General features: G+C 46.9%; 1 protein-coding gene across 1 annotated transcript in view; it reads left to right on the forward strand.

The window, feature by feature from the left end:
- The window catches only part of CORIN (corin, serine peptidase), a 1,570,916-nt gene that overhangs the window by 1,278,904 nt on the left and 278,438 nt on the right, over positions 1 to 13,574 (forward strand). The window lies entirely within an intron of this gene.

Genomic DNA, 13,574 nt, shown 5'->3' on the forward strand with positions numbered 1-13,574 from the left:
TGTGTTCTATTTCTGTTCCTGATTGTTTCTCGTAAATTGCATTTGTCTTCCAAGATTCCAAACATTGTTAAGACTTTGCCAGTCACTAGAATTTTTTCTTAAGGTCCTCTTTTGTAATATTTTTCTGTTAGGTTCTTTTTATTTATTCATTTATGTAATGCACACAACATACAGAAAGAAAATAAAAATACACAATTGAGTGACAAAGTTCTACACACTAAACAGAATCTAGAAATTAGAGTAGTTTGAACAGGAGGTGACTGACAGTTGTGGGTTCAGTCGCAAACATGTGATTGCATCTCTCCCTGCTCGGCTTCCTAAATTGGGTAGATTGGCAGGACCAATGCTGGGGGTATGCTGGTGAGCTTATTAAAATAGACTAGACCACAGTATCCCTTCAGCTCTTAATGGGTAGGTTGGTGGCATAAACTCAATAGGGCTTCTCAGTGCACTCAGTGATCCAAATTTTTAATAATATTCAACTAAATATTGTGTTGTGCTACTCCATCCCTTGCACTGTGTCTAGCATGAATGAATGAATTTCAGGTCAAGCAAACCTGTTCCCGATGGATGTGTGCACTATTCACATTGAAACTACTAAAGTTTCTGTTAAAAAAATTCCATACACCATAATGTTTCTTTAAATGAATGAATCAACTGTTTCTGTTTTGATTAAATCATAGATTTATTATCTTCTTTGATTCATTTTTTTCGAAAACATTCCATAGTTTATCGTGATTTCATCAATCCAATTATTTTAACATGGCCCAATGCATTACGGGTCTGAATTGACCCTTCATCTGGGGTCTACAAATAATAAAAAAACAAGAAACCACATCAGTCCTTCTTTTGTTTAAACTTATTTACATAACTGAAAATATAATATGATTTGATTATTAAACCATTGGTACTCGATGTTGTGTTCGTCTTCCTATAACTATTGCCATTAATATGATCCTATATTTTCATGCGTTAATCACGAACCAAACTAGTATCTGTAACCATTACCATGCGATATGCCGTGCACTGAAAACAACAGTGTAACCACATAAACTTACTTGTTTAAATCAAAGAATACGGATAATCCGATATTTGTGTGTTGATCGCGCAACGTGCGCTTGCACTTCCTGGTCGTACGTCGAGCGAAATGACGTATTGTCATGAGACTCTTAATTTAAAGGAAACAATCCCGTGAGCGCGTGAGATTTAACTTAAAGCAGTAGCATCATGGAATCATTCTGACCTGATAACGTAGCTAGATTGCAAAACTGACAAAAAAGTGATTAATAAAGTAAAAAAACGTGAACGATGACAAAATATGAAAAAATTATCACAGTCTTTTGTGTATAAAGTGATATGAACTTCTGAGAGAACCTGTATATTCGGAGGTTCTAGGCAAGCTCTGACATGGCGCTACTAACACCTATATGCCTTTAAATTATATTGTTCTAAAGAACACTATTTCATGGCGCAACTAAATATTTTGACATAAACAACATTGTAAAATAATGGCTGAATGACAAGAAACATTAAAATAGATCTACAATGAAAATTAGTATGCATTAAATTATGGAAACATCACAATCATTTATATGTGATATAAACGAAAAAATGTATGAAACTGTTAATTACTCTCCTCCAAATACAACTATATGATTCTAGTCAGTAGTCAGGAAAACTATAATGGATCTGTGTGTACAACCTTACCATGTGATTAACAGTTATCATCATGATCATTAACAACATTTTAGTTAATTTGACAATTCCAAAGCTACTAAGGATAACATGACATTTCAATATGATCATTCATCCAGTTTGGTTGGAAAGAATTCAGTCTTTTTATCCAGTTAAATTCAGACTCCAAGCAATTGTTTATGTGGATCAGTATCAGGTCTGGTTTTTGGCACTTCAAGAATGGTGAATCTGAGTTGTGAAATATTATGTCCAGCTTCAAGCCAATGCATGGCTACGGTAGATTTCACATTCTTTAATCGAATACTGCTTTTATGTTCAGTGATTCTCACTTTGATTTTTCTCTCTGTAATACCCACATATGTTTTCCCACAAGGGGATTTTATAACGTCCACTGCATTCATAGTGTCACATGTACTTGAATGTTGAAGTGCTATCTTCGTGCCATGTGATGGATGGGTAAATTGATTTCCTACGATGACATTATTGCAATGAATGCAATTTTCACACTTTTGCATGCCTTTAAAAGTTTTCATTTTGTTCTCTGATTTTATGTTGGATAGTAGTTCTCTCAAATTGCGAGATCGTTGATAAGCAAAAACCACTTTTTTTCAGATATACACCGTAAATCAGGTTCTGTTTTTATCATCATCCAATGTTTATTGATAATATTTTTTATTTCCATCGCTTGTGTTGAATATTTTAATACGCATATTATTGGTGCCTCTTTTACGGATTCCTTGGGTGTCAACAAGGTTTGTCTGTTGATGGTGTTAACTCTGTTCATTGATTCCTCAATTAAAGACTTCGGGTATCCTCTTTTGATATATCTTGTGGCGCATTTTTTAATGGTTTCTTCAGTTTCTTGCGAATGGCTTGTTATTCTTTTTAACCGAATGAATTGTGAAAATGGAAGGTGTCTTTTTAATGATTCTTGCTGAAAGCTTTTAAAGTGTAAACAGTTGTTACAGCCAGTTGTTTTAGTGTATACATTAGTCTTAATCTCATTTCCATCAATCTGTACCAGGACATCTAGGAATGCAATTATTTCTTTTTCAGTCTGATGTGTGAATTTTATCTGCTCATGGCATTGGTTTAGTCTGTGAATGTTTCCTTGTAACACTTTCAAATTTCCTTTCCATTTGATGAATATATCATCTGTGTATCTCTTAAAGATAACTATATTCTCATTCCATATGGAATTTTCAAGATGTGATCATACTCAAATTTTGACATGAACATATTCGCATATGACGGGGCCCCAGCAAAACCCATTGATGTTCCATTACTTTGAGAGTAAAATCGTTCATGCCACTGAAAATAACTATGGTATAAATCAAAATGCATTAGTTCCAACAGAAAGATTTTATTGTCTCCTTCACAATCTTTATTTAAAAGAAACCATTCAATCGCTTCCAATCCTTTATTGTGAGGGATAGAGGTATATAGGGCATCTACTGTACATAACCACCATGATGTCATTTCTTGTTGTTGTATGGATCTCAGCATGTTGAAAAACAATGTTGTATCTTTAATGTACGTCTCCCATTTCAGTACCATAGGTTGAAAAAAATGGTCCAAATAGTGACCTATTGGTTCTGATATTGATCCGCATGCAGATACAATTGGTCTGAATGGAGGTTTTTTGAGATTCTTATGTACCTTCGGTAACATATAAAAGTGTGGACGACGAGGATATTCACTGTCTAGAAAACGATATGTTCTTGCAGTAATCCATTTCATTTCAAGAGCTTTATCCAAGATTAATCTGAGTGTCTTTTAAAAAATCATTGGTGGGATCATTATCAAGTTGTAAATAAACATTCCTATCTAGTATGTGCTCTTCCACACTGTTCTCATAAAACTCAGAATTCATCACGACTAACGTTCCACCCTTTTCTGCTTTTTGAAAAGTGATACGTTGATTATCCCTTAAACTTTGTAGAATATTCCATTCTTTTTGAGAAAAATTCTGGTTGGTAGTATTGGTGAAATTGATTTTATTAACTTCCAATTTTACCAAACGTTCAAAAGCATCAATCGTTTTATGAGAGATCGGGAACAAAAAGAACTTTTAGCTTTAAATTCTTTCTATTCTTCTACTTCTTGAGTATCCATAGACATTGATATGGTGCTGAAAAAGTATTTTAACTTCAATGTTCGCAAAAAAATTTAAATGGCAATATCTGTCTCTGCTGCATTACTGTGATGCACAGGTATGAAAGAAGTCCCTTTGTTTAAGAGTCTCAATTGGTCTTTTGTCAAATTCACATCCGATATATTGATGACTAAGTTGTCTTCATCATGCTCCTCAAGGTTCTCTTGTCTTTTTCTGAATCTGTTTCTTTTGCCCCTATGGGTTTTTCTGAACTGGGAGCATTGTTTGCTGCCGGACTTGTGGATAAAAAAGACACTTTGGTTGGTTTTGTTGGTGCGCTCGATGGTTGTGTAGATGTACTTGCAACACTCACCACAGGTGTTCTGTTTTGGGAAATATCTGAATCTGGTACCATGCTTTCTTGAGACAAGCTAATGCTGTTTTTTTGTTGCCATTTTCTTTGGATATACACTTCTGCCCATATATACTAATCCGAACCTATAATCGATTGTATCTCTGTGATACTTTTTGATTTTTCTATCATGAATTTCTTTCGCATATCTTTCCAATTTTTGATTAATGTCATCCAGTGTCTCTTGTAGATTTTCTGTTTATTTAGTTCCTCTTTAATCCCTGATAACTCTTCTTCCAAAGTTTTAAGAATGTTTGATAATTCTTCCACTATTAATAAAATCAGATCTAAGGAACATTTATTCAAAATCTGATACCATTTCTCCACGAAAACTTTGTTATTTCTACATAGCTTAGGTTTTAATGCTATCCTAGGTTGGTGGCATACCATGAAGTAAATAGGTTAAAAAATAATAACACATTAATAAATATAAATAACCCAGTCATCCTGAGCCCTACTTTATCTTAGAAAGCACATTTGGACAAGGTAAGCCTTAAAACCAGATGTAGCACTGGGAGTATAAAGCATATTCATGGTGTCTTTGGAGGTGGTACTTGTGCATCACCATTGAGTCTTCGCCAGTAAAACATTTCTTTCTTACTTTACTGCGTCATTTTTTTCTCACTAATGATTCACTTTGCGTAAACAAATTTAATACAGACTGCTAAGAATACTGGGGCAGATTCACCAAAGCATTTATTAGTGTGAGAAGTAGTAGTACATGAGTACTATTTTGCGTATTGCAACCCCCTTTCCGAGCCTTCATAGACCCTGGGGAACCCATCCACAGGGTGTATCTTATTAAAAAGGGGAGGGGGAACATGCGCCCCCCCCCCCGAGCCTATTGTGGCCTCAGAGACCTCTTCCACTGGGCCTGCCATAAACATAGGTGTGTGCCGCGGTTCCAACTATGGGCACCCACCAAGTACCACACTAGGGGCTGTGGGGGAGCACCATGGTCCCGGCGTCCCCTGTTGGCTCCCCTTATAGTGCTTGACAGTGGATTTCTCCCTTCCAGTGTGGTCAGATATTTTCTGATTGCTCCCTCTGGGCTGGAGCAATGTGTTTCTCTGTTTCCCTGCCCCATGTTTGCTCCAGTTTGGTAGGAGATTTAAAAATGCTCTTGTCGAGAGGAGCCTAGCGTGCAACCAAGATGGCCGCGTAGGTGCGAGGCTCCCGAGGACCTCCGCGACCTCCTGAATAAATCCTGACAGAATCCTGTCCCAGATGAGGGGACTGTATTTGTGAGCCCGAGCAGAGGTGACGCCCGTTTTCCGTTTTTAAATCGGACCTCGGACACCGGCAGGAGCATCGATTGAGGTTTGCGGCCTTCTCCACACCGGCCCCCCGTACTGGAGTTGTGGGGCGATCCGGGCACAAAGTGAACAACAGCGGCGGGCAAGGCTGGGTGACTCGCGTACCCCGCACTTTCACTTTCGCTTTTGCGCCCTCCTTGCTGCCAGGCGAGGTTGGGCTGCGGGGCGGTGTGCGGTGGTGTGGTCTCGCTGGGGTGCCCTGCCGGTCCGCCAGCTGCGGTCCGTCCTGCGGAGCGGTGGTCGCTCCCCCCTGGACCCCCTGAACTGGATTGTCTGCCCCCCTTTTTCTTGAGGAGACTGACTCGTCTTGGGGATCGAAACCATGTCCACAAAACAAGATGGCGATCGGGCTAAGATAAAATCGACCCGCCGTGGCGCGGCCCAGCAATCCAACAGTATGGACCGCTACACCCTCCAGAAGGGATCCCCAGAGGCGCCGCGTAGGTCCCCTACAGGCCCGACTGATGCTTCCGCTCTGCCCACGGACCTGACCCTCCGAGACGTCATGGGCGCCATCGCCGAGATGAAGGCCTCGGTGGACCAGCGCTTCGACACTCTGGCGCAGAAGATTGACTCGGTCCTCGTGGACGTGGGCCTCGTGAGGGCTGATTTGTCTAAAACCAACGACCGGGTCGACTCCTTGGCCCACTCTACCACGGGCCTCACAACGGACGTGGCGGCCCTCCAACAGGAGGTGCGCAGGCTTGGCCAGGCGAGCGCCCTGATGAATCGTCGGCTGGAGGATTCCGAGGGTCGGGCCCGGAGGAACAACGTTCGCATTATCGGGGTGCCGGAGGGACGCGAGGCGGAGGCGGCGGATCTATTTGTTGAGGACCTGGTTCTCACCCATCTCCAGCCTCGGGGGCTGAGTAAATTCTTTGCGGTGGAGCGTGCCCACAGGGTCCCCGGGGGTAGGCCTAAGGTTGGAGCCCCTCCGAGGCCTCTCATCGCCCGGATCTTCAATTTTCGGGACAGAGACGCTATCCTACAGACTTCCAGGCTACAAGGGCCGGTCAAGATTGACAATATGGACATCAATTTCTATCCTGACTTCACTCCGGCAGTCCAAAAGCAGAGACTGAGCTTTCTTGGTGTTAAACGTCGCCTAAGGGACCTGAATCTCAAATATGCGATGCTTTTTCCAGCTAAGCTGAGAGTGGAGGTGGATGGCCACACGCACTTTTTTGATCGACCCGAGGTGGCCGGGGACTGGCTAGACATTTTGCCCGGTGATCGGGGCCGGGGGGGTGGGGGGGGTGCGGTTGGTGGGGAGGGCCCGCCGGATCAGGACTGAGGGACTAATGGTAGGCCTTGCTCTGGACTGCGTTGTTGTCACTATTGACTGTTAGGGTAAGTTCCCCTCTCGTGGAGGTCGTGTGGGGTCTCTTGGGGGATCTCCCTCCTCCTCTGGGGGACTAGTTAGTTTTCTTATCTATGGGGCGACAGGCACACTGCACTTTGGGGGGGCTGTTTGGGCTCATGCAGGGGTGCAGGGTGGGGGGAGTTCTGTTGGGTTGGGTGGGTTGGGGTGGGGTGTGGTTCGTTTCTACCGCAAGGCAAACCCGTTATTGTATTGTTGTTTTTGAGATGCTCTGGGGGGGACAAATGATGGCTTCGCTATGTGATGGGGGGTAGGGATTTGACTTTGTTGTCCTGGAATGTTAACGGACTGGGTGATAGGATCAAGCGGGGTGTGGTCCTGCAGTATCTGAAACGGATTTCGCCTGAAGTGGTCTTTCTGCAGGAGACACATCTTATTGGTAACTCCTTTTGTGCCATGAATCGCCGTGGCTTTCGCTTGGTGGCCCACTCGGGCTTCACATCAGGCTCACGGGGGGTGGGCATTATGGTCAAGACCTCGCTCCCGCTAGAAATAGACGAGGTGCGCCATGATGAGAGGGGACGCTACACTGTCTTGGTGGGGAGGATGGAGGGCAAGGTAGTTGTCTTTGTCTCTGTGTACGTCCCACCGGGGCTACAGTCCACCACCTATGCAGATCTGGGGCGCCTCCTCCTTGACCTCCCGGGGGGGCTTCTGGTGGTTGGGGGGGATTTCAATGCGGTGGCTTCTGGGAATATGGATCGTCATCCCCCTAGGGACCTCCCCCGGGCACAGGCGTGGTTAGCGGGCCTTTTAGACACACTGGGATTGGTGGACTGCTGGCGTTTAAAGCATCCCGCCCAGCGGCAGTACACCTTCCATTCGGGTGCCCATGGTAGCCTCTCGCGGCTTGATTATGTCCTTGTCCCTGCGGCTCATGCCGGGAGGGTGGGAGAGGTGCGCCATCTGGCGCGGGGTATTTCAGATCATTCCCCGCTCCTATTGCACTTGGGTGTCTTCCCGAGGGGGGAGGGCAGGGTAGCCCCAATCAATGCTTGGTACCTGCGTGACCCCACTATTCGTGCTGACCTGATTAAATCATTGCAACGGTATTTTGAGGAGAATGTGGGGTCCGTTCCGTCGGCCATCTCTCTTTGGGAAGCCTTCAAAACAGTTCTCAGAGGGGAGGCCCTCTCCTTTATCTCCCATGCCCGCAGACGCGCACAGGAGGAGGTGACCCGGGTGGAGGCCGAAATTACTGAATTGGAGGGTGGTCTGGGGAGTGGGGTGACTGACGCGGCGCTGCATGTTCTACACCTTAAACAGGCGGCCTATAGGGCCCTCGTCACGGAGGCGGCCAGGGGCCTTAGCAGAGAGCAACAGGGGCGACTGTACGATGTGGGTGATAAGGCTGGCAAACTGATTGCGTGGTTGGATAAGAAGGAGAGAGCTAGTCGTGTGGTCCCGCTGATTGAGAGGATGGATGGTGTACGAATTACTGAGCCGGAAGGCATTGTTTCTTGCTTCGCGGATTATTTCCGCGAGGTATATTCTCCGGTCTCTCCCTGCTCGGAGGAGGATTCTCATGCCCTGCTGCGGGACATCGCGCTGCCCTCGCTTTCAGTGGAGGACAGGGACTCGTTGGATGCCGCTCCCACCTCGGATGAAATCGCCCTCGCCATACGCTCGGTCGCCTCGGGCAAGGCCATGGGCCCGAATGGCCTTCCTATTGAATTGTATAAGCTGCGACCGGATGTACTGGCACCTCACCTCCGCGCGATGTTCCTTGCGGCCCACTCGCGGGGCTCCCTCCCGCCGGACCAGCGTCTAGCTACCATCGTGGTTATCCACAAGGAGGGGAAACCGCGCGACCGGGTTACATCCTATCGGCCGATCTCGCTTTTGAATGCGGAGCCTAAAATCCTCGCCAAGGTGCTTGCTAACCGGCTGGTCGGCGTGGTGGGCGATCTGGTCCACCAAGACCAGTCCGGCTTTATTCCCCATCGCAACACGGCCCTTAACCTGCGGCGCTTGCACGGGGTGCTCGCGCGTGTTCCATTCGTGCGGGAGCCGGCCATCTTGGCGTCCTTGGACGCCACCATGGCGTTTGACACGCTCGAGTGGCCGTACATCTGGGCGATGTTGGCGAAATTTGGATTTGGCCCGGGATTCATCAGCTGGGTCAAATTGTTGTACTCTGACCCATTGGCGCAGGTGGTGGTGAATGGTCGAGTCTCGGCCCCATTCGTGCTGGGGCGGGGCACGCGACAGGGTTGCCCCCTGTCGCCGCTCCTGTTTGCACTGGCCTTGGAACCTCTGGCGGAGTGGCTGCGGTGGCACCCTTCTATCCGTGGTCTCCGTTGGACCCCTGAGTATGAGGACCGCGTGTCCCTCTACGCCGACGACATCCTGTTGTACTTAGCCTCCCCGCGTAAATCACTGATTGTCCTGGTCGATGTTCTGCGCTCCTTCGGCCGTAACTCAGGTCTTGTCATCAACTGGGCTAAATCCTGTGTCTATGTGCTCTCCGGGGAGGCTCCTGTCCTCCCGCGGGGCTGCCCGATCCAGATTGCCTCGCAGGGGTTTCGTTACCTGGGCATCTATATTACGCTGGACCCGGTGGCCCGCTACGAGCGGAATTTGCTTCCCCCCCTCCAGCGCCTGAAGGAGGACGTCGCGCGCTGGCGGCGCTTACCGCTTTCGCCGCTCGGCCGGGCGGCATTGTTCAAGATGATGTCATTGCCGCGCTTTCTGTACGCACTTCAGAACTCGATGGACCTGGTCCCGGCGCGTTACTTCCGCGAGGTGGAGAGTTTGCAGCGCCGCCTGTTCTGGGACGGGAGGCCGCGTATAGCCCTGGCAAAGTTGACGCTCCCGTGGTATGACGGAGGGATTGCCCTCCCGGATATTAAGCGGTATTACTGGGCCTCCCAATTAGCTGCAATTAATCACGGCCTCTACGGGCCCGCCTTAAACCCGGCATTCGAGATGGACAAGATGCTCCTGCCCGGTGGCGATTACAATCGAGCGCTCTACACTAGCGTGCCCGATTCCCGCCTGACGGGACCCACGCGTGTCATGGTGCGAGTATGGCACGCGGCCAATGCAGCTATGGGATGGAAGGACCGTTTGACCCGGGCGTCACCGTTGTATGCGTCTGAGAGGTTGGGCTCCCTATGGACCTCGAAGGGCTTCGATAGGTGGGACACGATAGGCATCAGTACAGTGGGGGACCTCTGGACGAGGGGAGGATTCAAAACATTCGAGACACTGCAGGCGGAGTTTCAGCTGCAGGGCAGTGAATACTTTCGATACCTGCAGGTCCGTCACGCACTGGGTTCTGTCTTCCCAGACGTGGCCGCCATCCCGGAGTCCTCCCCACTGGAGGATAGAGTGCTAGATGGCCACGTTCCGGACAGCACGATCTCCCTCATCTACAAGAAGTTGATTAATGACCGCTCGGGCCTACTGACTGGGCTCCGCGAGGCTTGGGTTGCCGATGGGTTGGAGCTGGACGACGAGGACTGGATTTCCGCGGTGGCCTCCCCGAAGGAGGTGGCCATCCCGGCTCGCCTTCGCTTCGTCCAGCTTAAGATACTTCACCGGGTGTATATGACGGGGCCAGGGCTTCTGCGCATGGGCTATGCCGAGGATGGACTGTGTAAGCGTGGGTGCGGTGCATTGGCGACTTTTTTACATATTCTGTGGGAATGCCCGAGGGTGGAGCGATTCTGGCGTGGTGTGCATGAGGTCCTGCGAGCGGTTACGCATGTCGTGCTGGTGCCTGAAGCGAGGAGATGCCTGCTGAATGTGTGGGAACCGACCGACTACTCGGTTCCGCAGACGCGATGGGTGACGCTGGGTTATATGATTGCTAAACGTGACATCGCTCAACTGTGGGGATCCCAGAGGCCCCCGGCTGTGTCGGCCTGGAAAGAACACATGGATTGGTGCATGTTCCGAGAGAAGGTGGTGTATGTGGCGCGGGGTAAGCCTGGGGCGTGGCTGAAGGTGTGGGGCCCCTGGAACGCCTACCGCGGGGGTATTTGCGAGCCGCCATTGTTGCCTCCCGCTTCACCAGCTCCGTCCCCCTAGATGACCCCCTCCCTTAATCCCGGGCACAGTGCTTTCCCAGTCCCGGACCTATTCCCCTTCCCCTCCTTCGATCTTAGTGTATGGTTGGGGTCCCCCCATTTGAGGAGCATATGTTGTCATTTTCGCTCTCGGGTTGCCTTGCGGGTGTGGTTTTATGTTGTTGTGTTGTATAAAACGAAACCGTATTGTGAGCTCAGAGTCATGTGGCCCATGTTGTTGATACCTCCTGCTTCAGCGTCTCTGTAACGCCAAGTGCCTTATTGTATATATGTCATTTATCTCTGTCACTTTTAGCGGCCGGCCGGCCGGAAGGTTGTAGGCCCATGCCTGTATATATTTGAGATTGTAATAAACGGTTTCAACAAAAAAAAAAAAAAAAAAAAAAATGCTCTTGTCAGAAGGGAGCAAACATGTTTTCCTGTCCTCAGTAGTGCGGGCAGGGAAACTACTGTGTTCCCAGTGCGGGCACAGTAATTTAGCCAACCCTGGGGGTTGGTGTCCCAGGACCCTTTAAAGGCTCAGAGAGGGGGCTGCACGTCCCCCCCACTTTTATTTAGTTTCACGGCCTCAGGGAATGGGGTCTCCATGGCCTTTTTAAGTTTCTTGTCAACACCAGTGAAACATAACCCATTTGTTTTATAAAACACGTGTAGCAGCTGTCATCTTATGGAGTACTAAAACCCTGCCATTGTGCTTGTATAGTCTAGTTTCTGAACCAAGGACAGCGCGGTCGTCTTCATGTGGTAATCACCTCTAATCAACACAGCGTTCAGTCTTTGTTTTGAATGGCATATAATTCAGATAATGAGTATTTGGCCACAAGTTTCAAGTGAACCAATTTGCTGAACTTTGCCCGTGACAACGATGCAAGCACACCTTTATTGATATCTGGCACATTCACTAAGGGTTTCAGGTGGGCCAATTGATTGAACCTGCCTTTTATAACTGTATCAGACACACCTTATTTCATATCTGTTTTTAGTTATATGAACAAGCACATGGCAAAATGCAGGAATGGTAATCCTCAGTCGTGAAAAAAGCAACAGTGGAGCAGCAACTCACCAGTTGTGCATAGTGCGCAGCAACACAATGGAGACAATGACTGTTCTTCTTCCATTCATGTCATTCATGTTGATGCCAGGAACCCCACCATTGAATTGGGGCCAATGGCAGGAAGCATTCAAAGCTCATCTTGATGCCATTGATGGGCACGCATTTATTTGAGAAAAGAAAAAAGTACTTATATTTTGTAATTTGGGTTGTGAAGGCAGAAGTTTTGTGAAACCTCTTCACAAAGAAGCCGTCAAAGTTCATACTGGCGGAGAGGCTGACATCAGTGAAGTAGTGGTTCAATATGCTTCACTTTTAAAAACTTTGGACAAAATATTCAATCCAAAAAGGAAAGTCATATTACAACACAAATTCCTACAGAAATTTCAATTGACAGGCAAATCAATGAAGCCATTATGCCACAAAACAATTGAGGCAAGTTTCTCAAATATATGGTAAAGTAAAATAAAAACAGCATGTTTGTATGACTTATTCACCGCAGAATTGCCAATCTGGAGAGCTGTAAATAACAGGTTTTACCATTACCCAAATTAACGGTAGGTGATTTATCGACTTTTGAAAGAATAAACAGCAAAGTCACCCTTGCCAGTATTCGAAGACACGGATGCCAGCTGCAAACGCATACATGGCTCATCTGAGCCATCTTGCAAGGAAAATATCTGGTCAAAGAAGCACACGTGAACACGGCTTTCAAGTAATTTCTAAATTACACATGGCTGGGCTGTAATCCAAGGTTGGTAGGTATGGTATGCGAAAACTCTAAGACCCCTATTACGAGTGGCCCGTAGTGATATGCCCTGGGGAGGATACCACACTGGGCCATTCTAAAAAGCCCGGTGTTTCTGGGATTTCAGGGCAGGTGTTACATCCGGCCCTTCTCCTGCTGCACAACATGGGAGCAGTAAACTCTGACCCCAGCTTTCCCCCACCACGTTCCCAGAAAATGGGCTCCAAACAAGTAGTAAATGGGTGGCGATTTTGGTTCATTTAGTCCCCTCTGAAGGAGGAAGAAACATGCGAGGTTGGACTTGGTATGTCCTAGACCGTTGTTATTACCCACCCACCACCTAAATCCAAGGAACTTTTAATCGAAGTATACGAATTAGCCACAAAATGACGAGCCCTCCGGAAGCATTCTTGCTTTTACTTTACAAATAGAAAACAAACCAAAAGAGGTCACTGTATAAAGTTCTCTCTCATTAAATTCTTTTATAGAAAATGTAATCCACATTTTAGAAAGGCTAGATTGCGATATATATTATTTAAATTCGGTAAGCCGGCTTTATCAAAAGGAGACAAATATTTTTTGTGGCAAAAGTGTTTCTTTTTATTCAATGCTTTAAGTAAGGCCATTGAATATTTGGAACCCTTGCAGTATCCTTCTTCCTGAGCAATGATCCGCGCTGTGTAGGATACCAGAGACGCCATACAATCAGAGGCATGGTGTTCAATGCTTGGTCTTTCACTTTAAAACCAATACAATCTAACTCAGTTGATGTGACCCAATTCTATAATTCCTAAAGAGCTTTAAAACCTATTTCTGATTGTCATTATGAATGTATTACGTCA

Source organism: Triturus cristatus, chromosome 2_2 (genome assembly GCF_964204655.1).
Source record: "Triturus cristatus chromosome 2_2, aTriCri1.1, whole genome shotgun sequence".
Classification (NCBI taxonomy): domain Eukaryota; kingdom Metazoa; phylum Chordata; class Amphibia; order Caudata; family Salamandridae; genus Triturus; species Triturus cristatus.